This window comes from Callionymus lyra, unplaced genomic scaffold (genome assembly GCF_982586985.1).
Source record: "Callionymus lyra unplaced genomic scaffold, fCalLyr1.hap1.1 HAP1_SCAFFOLD_85, whole genome shotgun sequence".
NCBI lineage: Eukaryota > Metazoa > Chordata > Actinopteri > Syngnathiformes > Callionymidae > Callionymus > Callionymus lyra.
This window is the reverse complement of record NW_028258584.1, coordinates 172,501-180,000: the sequence shown is the minus strand read 5'-3', so window position 1 is coordinate 180,000 and position 7,500 is coordinate 172,501. Positions and strand designations below refer to the sequence as shown.

At 60.4% G+C, this 7,500-nt stretch overlaps 1 non-coding gene across 1 annotated transcript; it reads left to right on the top strand.

Moving 5' to 3' along the window:
- Positions 1 to 1,403: 1,403 nt before the first annotated feature.
- LOC148058383 (5S ribosomal RNA) lies at positions 1,404 to 1,522 on the top strand. The gene has a single exon (XR_015709924.1). It is a non-coding gene; the product is annotated as a 5S ribosomal RNA (ribosomal RNA).
- Positions 1,523 to 7,500: the final 5,978 nt, after the last annotated feature.

Genomic DNA, 7,500 nt, shown 5'->3' with positions numbered 1-7,500 from the left:
AACCAGGGGGCCTGGGGAGCCTCCTCCTGCGGGCATGGAGAACCAGGGGGCCTGGGGAGCCTCCTCCTGCGGGGATGGGGAACCAGGGGCCTGGGGAGCCTCCTCCTGCGGGGATGGAGAACCAGGGGGCCTGGGGAGCCTCCTCCTGCGGTCATGGAGAACCAGGGGGCCTGGGGAGCCTCCTCCTGCGGGCATGGAGAACCAGGGGCCTGGGGAGCCTCCTCCTGCGGGGATGGAGAACCAGGGGGCCTGGGGAGCCTCCTCCTGCGGGCATGGAGAACCAGGGGGCCTGGGGAGCCTCCTCCTGCGGGCATGGAGAACCAGGGGGCCTGGGGAGCCTCCTCCTGCGGGGATGGGGAACCAGGGGCCTGGGGAGCCTCCTCCTGCGGGGATGGAGAACCAAGGGGCCTGGGGAGCCTCCTCCTGCGGGCATGGAGAACATGGGGGCCTGGGGAGCCTCCTCCTGCGTGCATGGAGAACCAGGGGGCCTGGGGAGCCTCCTCCTGCGGGCATGGAGAACCAGGGGGCCTGGGGAGCCTCCTCCTGCGGGGATGGGGAACCAGGGGGCCTGGGGAGCCTCCTCCTGCGGGGATGGAGAACCAGGGGGCCTGGGGAGCCTCCTCCTGCGGGCATGGAGAACCAGGGGGCCTGGGGAGCCTCCTCCTGCGGGGATGGAGAACCAGGGCGCCTGGGGAGCCTCCTCCTGCGGGGATGGAGAACCAGGGGCCTGGGGAGCCTCCTCCTGCGGGGATGGAGAACCAAGGGGCCTGGGGAGCCTCCTCCTGCGGGCATGGAGAACATGGGGGCCTGGGGAGCCTCCTCCTGCGGGGATGGAGAACCAGGGGGCCTGGGGAGCCTCCTCCTGCGGGGATGGGGAACCAGGGGGCCTGGGGAGCCTCCTCCTGCGGTGATGGGGAACCATGGGGCCTGGGGAGCCTCCTCCTGCGGGGATGGAGAACCAGGGGGCCTGGGGAGCCTCCTCCTGCGGGGATGGAGAACCAGGGCGCCTGGGGAGCCTACTCCTGCGGGGATGGAGAACCAAGGGGCCTGGGGAGCCTCCTCCTGCGGGCATGGAGAACATGGGGGCCTGGGGAGCCTCCTCCTGCGGGGATGGAGAACCAGGGGGCCTGGGGAGCCTCCTCCTGCACCAGGGGGCCTGGGGAGCCTCCTCCTGCGGGGATGGGGAACCAGGGGGCCTGGGGAGCCTCCTCCTGCGGTGATGGGGAACCATGGGGCCTGGGGAGCCTCCTCCTGCGGGGATGGGGAACCAGGGGGCCTGGGGAGCCTCCTCCTGCGGGGATGGGGAACCAGGGGGCCTGGGGAGCCTCCTCCTGCGGGGATGGGGAACCAGGGGCCTGGGGAACATTTTCAACACTTTGGGGCATTTCACAAGCGCTTCCCTCGCTTACGGCCACACCACCCTGAATGAGCCCGATCTCGTCTGATCTCGGAAGCCAAGCAGGGTCGGGCCCAGTTAGTACTTGGATGGGAGACCGCCTGGGAATACTGGGTGCTGTAAGCATTTTTTTTTGCCATTATTTGTGGGTAGAAAAGTGAGAAAAGTGACCTAAAATAGAACCGGGACTAGGCGGCAGTTCCCCCCACCAGGCGGCGGCATTTGGGGCATTATTTGTGGGTCAGAAAGTGAGAAAAGTGACCTAAAATAGAACCGGGACTAGGCGGCAGTTCCCCCCACCAGGCGGCGGCATTTGGGGCATTATTTGTGGGTAAGAAAGTGAGAAAAGTGACCTAAAATAGAACCGGGACTAGGCGGCAGTTCCCCCCACCAGGCGGCGGCATTTGGGGCATTATTTGTGGGTCAGAAAGTGAGAAAAGTGACCTAAAATAGAACCGGGACTAGGCGGCAGTTCCCCCCACCAGGCGGCGGCATTTGGGGCATTATTTGTGGGTCAGAAAGTGAGAAAAGTGACCTAAAATAGAACCGGGACTAGGCGGCAGTTCCCCCCACCAGGCGGCGGCATTTGGGGCATTATTTGTGGGTCAGAAAGTGAGAAAAGTGACCTAAAATAGAACCGGGACTAGGCGGCAGTTCCCCCCACCAGGCGGCGGCATTTGGGGCATTATTTGTGGGTAAGAAAGTGAGAAAAGTGACCTAAAATAGAACCGGGACTAGGCGGCAGTTCCCCCACCAGGTGGCGGCATTTGGGGACCCGTAGTGTGGGCAGAAAACTCACCAAAGTGACTTAAAATAGAACCGGTGCAGGCGGCATGTTCCCCCACCAGATGGCGGCATTTGGGGACCCGTAGTGTGGGCAGAAAACTCACCAAAGTGACTTAAAATAGAACCGGTGCAGGCGGCATGTTCCCCCACCAGATGGCGGCATTTGGGGACCCGTAGTGTGGGTAGAAAACTCACCAAAGTGACTTAAAATAGAACCGGTGCAGGCGGCATGTTCCCCCACCAGATGGCGGCATTTGGGGACCCGTAGTGTGGGTAGAAAACTCACCAAAGTGACTTAAAATAGAACCGGTGCAGGCGGCATGTTCCCCCACCAGATGGCGGCATTTGGGGACCCGTAGTGTGGGTAGAAAACTCACCAAAGTGACTTAAAATAGAACCGGTGCAGGCGGCATGTTCCCCCACCAGATGGCGGCATTTGGGGACCCGTAGTGTGGGTAGAAAACTCACCAAAGTGACTTAAAATAGAACCGGTGCAGGCGGCATGTTCCCCCACCAGATGGCGGCATTTGGGGACCCGTAGTGTGGGCAGAAAACTCACCAAAGTGACTTAAAATAGAACCGGTGCAGGCGGCATGTTCCCCCACCAGATGGCGGCATTTGGGGACCCGTAGTGTGGGCAGAAAACTCACCAAAGTGACTTAAAATAGAACCGGTGCAGGCGGCATGTTCCCCCACCAGATGGCGGCATTTGGGGACCCGTAGTGTGGGCAGAAAACTCACCAAAGTGACTTAAAATAGAACCGGTGCAGGCGGCATGTTCCCCCACCAGATGGCGGCATTTGGGGACCTGCAGTGTGGGTAGAAAACTCACCAAAGTGTCCTAAAATAGAACCGGGACCAGGGGGCCTCTTCCCCCACCAGGCGGCGGGCTTGGGGGGCTTGGTTTGCGGGTAGAAAACTCACCAAAGTGTCCTAAAATAGAACCGGGACCAGGGGGCATGTTCCCCCACCAGGCGGCGGGCTTGGGGGGCTTGGTTTGCGGGTAGAAAACTCACCAAAGTGTCCTAAAATAGAACCGGGACCAGGGGGCCTCTTCCCCCACCAGGCGGCGGGCTTGGGGGGCTTGGTTTGCGGGTAGAAAACTCACCAAAGTGACCTAAAATAGAACCGGGCTAGGCGGCATGTTCCCCCACCAGGCGGCGGGCTTGGGGGGCTTGGTTTGCGGGTAGAAAACTCACCAAAGTGTCCTAAAATAGAACCGGGACCAGGGGGCATCTTCCCCCACCAGGCGGCGGGCTTGGGGGGCTTGGTTTGCGGGTAGAAAACTCACCAAAGTGTCCTAAAATAGAACCGGGACCAGGGGGCCTCTTCCCCCACCAGGCGGCGGGCTTGGGGGGCTTGGTTTGCGGGTAGAAAACTCACCAAAGTGACCTAAAATAGAACCGGGCCAGGCGGCATGCTCCCCCACCAGGCGGCGGGCTTGGGGGGCTTGGTTTGCGGGTAGAAAACTCACCAAAGTATCGGCAAAATAGAACCAGGGAAGGGGGGGATGTCGGTCACAAGGTGCCCGAGTCAGAGAACCAGGAAAACGGACATAAATCCAGAAAACCTCGGTGTCTGACTGCTCCTCAAAAAGTGGTCTTTTTGATGTCACGAGCGCAACCACCTAGAGGTTAATGGGGAGGGATGGTGTGAGCGCAAACGGATTTTTCCTAAGTGTGACTGCTCCTCAAAAAGTGGTCTTTTTGATGTCACGAGCGCAACCACCTAGAGGTTAATGGGGAGGGATGGTGTGAGCGCAAACGGATTTTTCCTAAGTGTGACTGCTCCTCAAAAAGTGGTCTTTTTTATGTCACGAGCGCAACCACCTAGAGGTTAATAGGGAGCGAGTACAACAGGGGAGGGAGTGAATGGGCTCGGACTGTGGCCGAGCCTGGTGCCTCAAAATCGGACAAGGTTGGACTGGAAGCCCGCTGAGAACTCTGGTTCTTTTGCCAGACGAAACGAATTTTTTCCGAGTGTGACTGCTCTGCAAAAAGTGGTCTTTTTGATGTCACGAGCGCAACCACCTAGAGGTTAATGGGGAGGGAGTGGAAAAAACGACAAAGTGTTGAGCTCCGGACCGGGATGGCGGGCGACTCGAGCGGTCATGCCCGACTTTGAGACACTTTGTCGCGGTCATGCGAGCGACCTCCACTGCTCCCCGGAGGTGCCCCGGACCGGGTTGGCGGGTGACTCGAGCGGTCGTGCCCGACTTTGAGACACTTTGTCGCGGTCATGCGGGCGTCCTCCGCCGGTCCCCGGAGGTGCCCCGGACCGGGTTGGCGGGTGACTCGAGCGGTCATGCCCGACTTTGAGACACTTTGTCGCGGTCATGCGGGCGACCTCCGCCGGTCCCTGGAGGTGCCCCGGACCGGGTTGGCGGGTGACTCGAGCGGTCGTGCCCGACTTTGAGACACTTTGTCGCGGTCATGCGGGCGTCCTCCGCCGGTCCCTGGAGGTGCCCCGGACCGGGTTGGCGGGTGACTCGAGCGGTCGTGCCCGACTTTGAGACACTTTGTCGCGGTCATGCGGGCGTCCTCCGCCGGTCCCCGGAGGTGCCCCGGACCGGGTTGGCGGGTGACTCGAGCGGTCATGCCCGACTTTGAGACACTTTGTCGCGGTCATGCGGGCCTCCTCCGCCGGTCCCTGGAGGTGCCCCGGACCGGGTTGGCGGGTGACTCGAACGGTCATGACCGACTTTGAGACACTTTGTCGCGGTCATGCGGGCGTCCTCCGCCGGTCCCTGGAGGTGCCCCGGACCGGGTTGGCGGGTGACTCGAGCGGTCGTGCCCGACTTTGAGACACTTTGTCGCGGTCATGCGGGCATCCTCCGCCGGTCCCTGGAGGTGCCCCGGACCGGGTTGGCGGGTGACTCGAGCGGTCGTGCCCGACTTTGAGACACTTTGTCGCGGTCATGCGAGCGACCTCCGCCGGTCCCCGGAGGTGCCCCGGACCGGGTTGGCGGGTGACTCGAACGGTCGTGCCCGACTTTGAGACACTTTGTCGCGGTCATGCGGGCGTCCTCCGCCGGTCCCTGGAGGTGCCCCGGACCGGGTTGGCGGGTGACTCGAGCGGTCGTGCCCGACTTTGAGACACTTTGTCGCGGGCATGCGGGCGTCCTCCGCCGGTCCCTGGAGGTGCCCCGGACCGGGTTGGCGGGTGACTCGAGCGGTCATGCCCGACTTTGAGACACTTTGTCGCGGTCATGCGGGCGTCCTCCGCCGGTCCCTGGAGGTGCCCCGGACCGGGTTGGCGGGTGACTCGAGCGGTCATGCCCGACTTTGAGACACTTTGTCGCGGTCATGCGGGCGTCCTCCGCCGGTCCCTGGAGGTGCCCCGGACCGGGTTGGCGGGTGACTCGAGCGGTCGTGCCCGACTTTGAGACACTTTGTCGCGGTCATGCGGGCGTCCTCCGCCGGTCCCTGGAGGTGCCCCGGACCGGGTTGGCGGGTGACTCGAGCGGTCGTGCCCGACTTTGAGACACTTTGTCGCGGTCATGCGGGCGTCCTCCGCCGGTCCCTGGAGGTGCCCCGGACCGGGTTGGCGGGTGACTCAAGCGGTCGTGCCCGACTTTGAGACACTTTGCCGCGGTCATGCGGGCGACCTCCGCCGGTCCCTGGAGGTGCCCCGGACCGGGTTGGCGGGTGACTCGAGCGGTCGTGCCCGACTTTGAGACACTTTGCCGCGGTCATGCGGGCGACCTCCGCCGGTCCCTGGATGGCGGGCTCCAGTGAGGTCGGCGGGGGAAGGCTCGGGCTGAGGCCGACTTCGGTGCCTCAAAGTCGGACAAGGTTGGATTGGAAGTCCGCTGTGTTGAGGACCAGTGGCATTCGGCGGTGGAACGCTCAGAACTTGGCCGACATCGGTGCCTCAACGTCGGACAAGGTTGGAGTGGATGACCGCTGATAACTCTGGTTCTTTTGCCAGACGAAAGAAATTTTTCCCGAGTGTGACTGCTCTGAAAAAAGTGGTCTTTTTGATGTCACGAGCGCAACCACCTAGAGGTTAATAGGGAGGCACCATAACAGGAGAGGGAGTGAAAAGGCTCGGACGGTGGCCGAGCCTGGTGCCTCAAAATCGGACAAGGTTGGAGTGGATGACCGCTGAAAACTCTGGTTCTTTTGCCAGACGAAAGAAATTTTTCCCGAGTGTGACTGCTCTGCAAAAAGTGGTCTTTTTGATGTCACGAGCGCAACCACCTAGAGGTTAATAGGGAGGCACCATAACAGGAGAGGGAGTGAAAAGGCTCGGAGGGTGGCCGAGCCTGGTGCCTCAAAATCGGACAAGGTTGGAGTGGATGACCGCTGAAAACTCTGGTTCTTTTGCCAGACGAAAGAAATTTTTTCCGAGTGTGACTGCTCTGCAAAAAGTGGTCTTTTTGATGTCACGAGCGCAACCACCTAGAGGTTAATAGGGAGGCACCATAACAGGAGAGGGAGTGAAAAGGCTCGGACGGTGGCCGAGCCTGGTGCCTCAAAATCGGACAAGGTTGGAGTGGATGACCGCTGAAAACTCTGGTTCTTTTGCCAGACGAAAGAAATTTTTTCCGAGTGTGACTGCTCTGCAAAAAGTGGTCTTTTTGATGTCACGAGCGCAACCACCTAGAGGTTAATAGGGAGGCACCATAACAGGAGAGGGAGTGAAAAGGCTCGGAGGGTGGCCGAGCCTGGTGCCTCAAAATCGGACAAGGTTGGAGTGGATGACCGCTGAAAACTCTGGTTCTTTTGCCTGACGAAAGAAATTTTTTTCCGAGTGTGACTGCTCTGCAAAAAGTGGTCTTTTTGATGTCACGAGCGCAACCACCTAGAGGTTAATAGGGAGGCACCATAAAAGGAGAGGGAGTGAAAAGGCTCGGAGGGTGGCCGAGCCTGGTGCCTCAAAGTCGGACAAGGTTGGAGTGGATGACCGCTGAAAACTCTGGTTCTTTTGCCAGACGAAAGAAATTTTTTCCGAGTGTGACTGCTCTGCAAAAAGTGGTCTTTTCGATGTCACGAGCGCAACCACCTAGAGGTTAATAGGGAGGCACCATAACAGGAGAGGGAGTGAAAAGGCTCGGAGGGTGGCCGAGCCTGGTGCCTCAAAATCGGACAAGGTTGGAGTGGATGACCGCTGAACACTCTGGTTCTTTTGCCAGACGAAAGAAATTTTTTCCGAGTGTGACTGCTCTGCAAAAAGTGGTCTTTTTGATGTCACGAGCGCAACCACCTAGAGGTTAATAGGGAGGCACCATAACAGGAGAGGGAGTGAAAAGGCTCGGAGGGTGGCCGAGCCTGGTGCCTCAAAATCGGACAAGGTTGGAGTGGATGGCCGCTGAA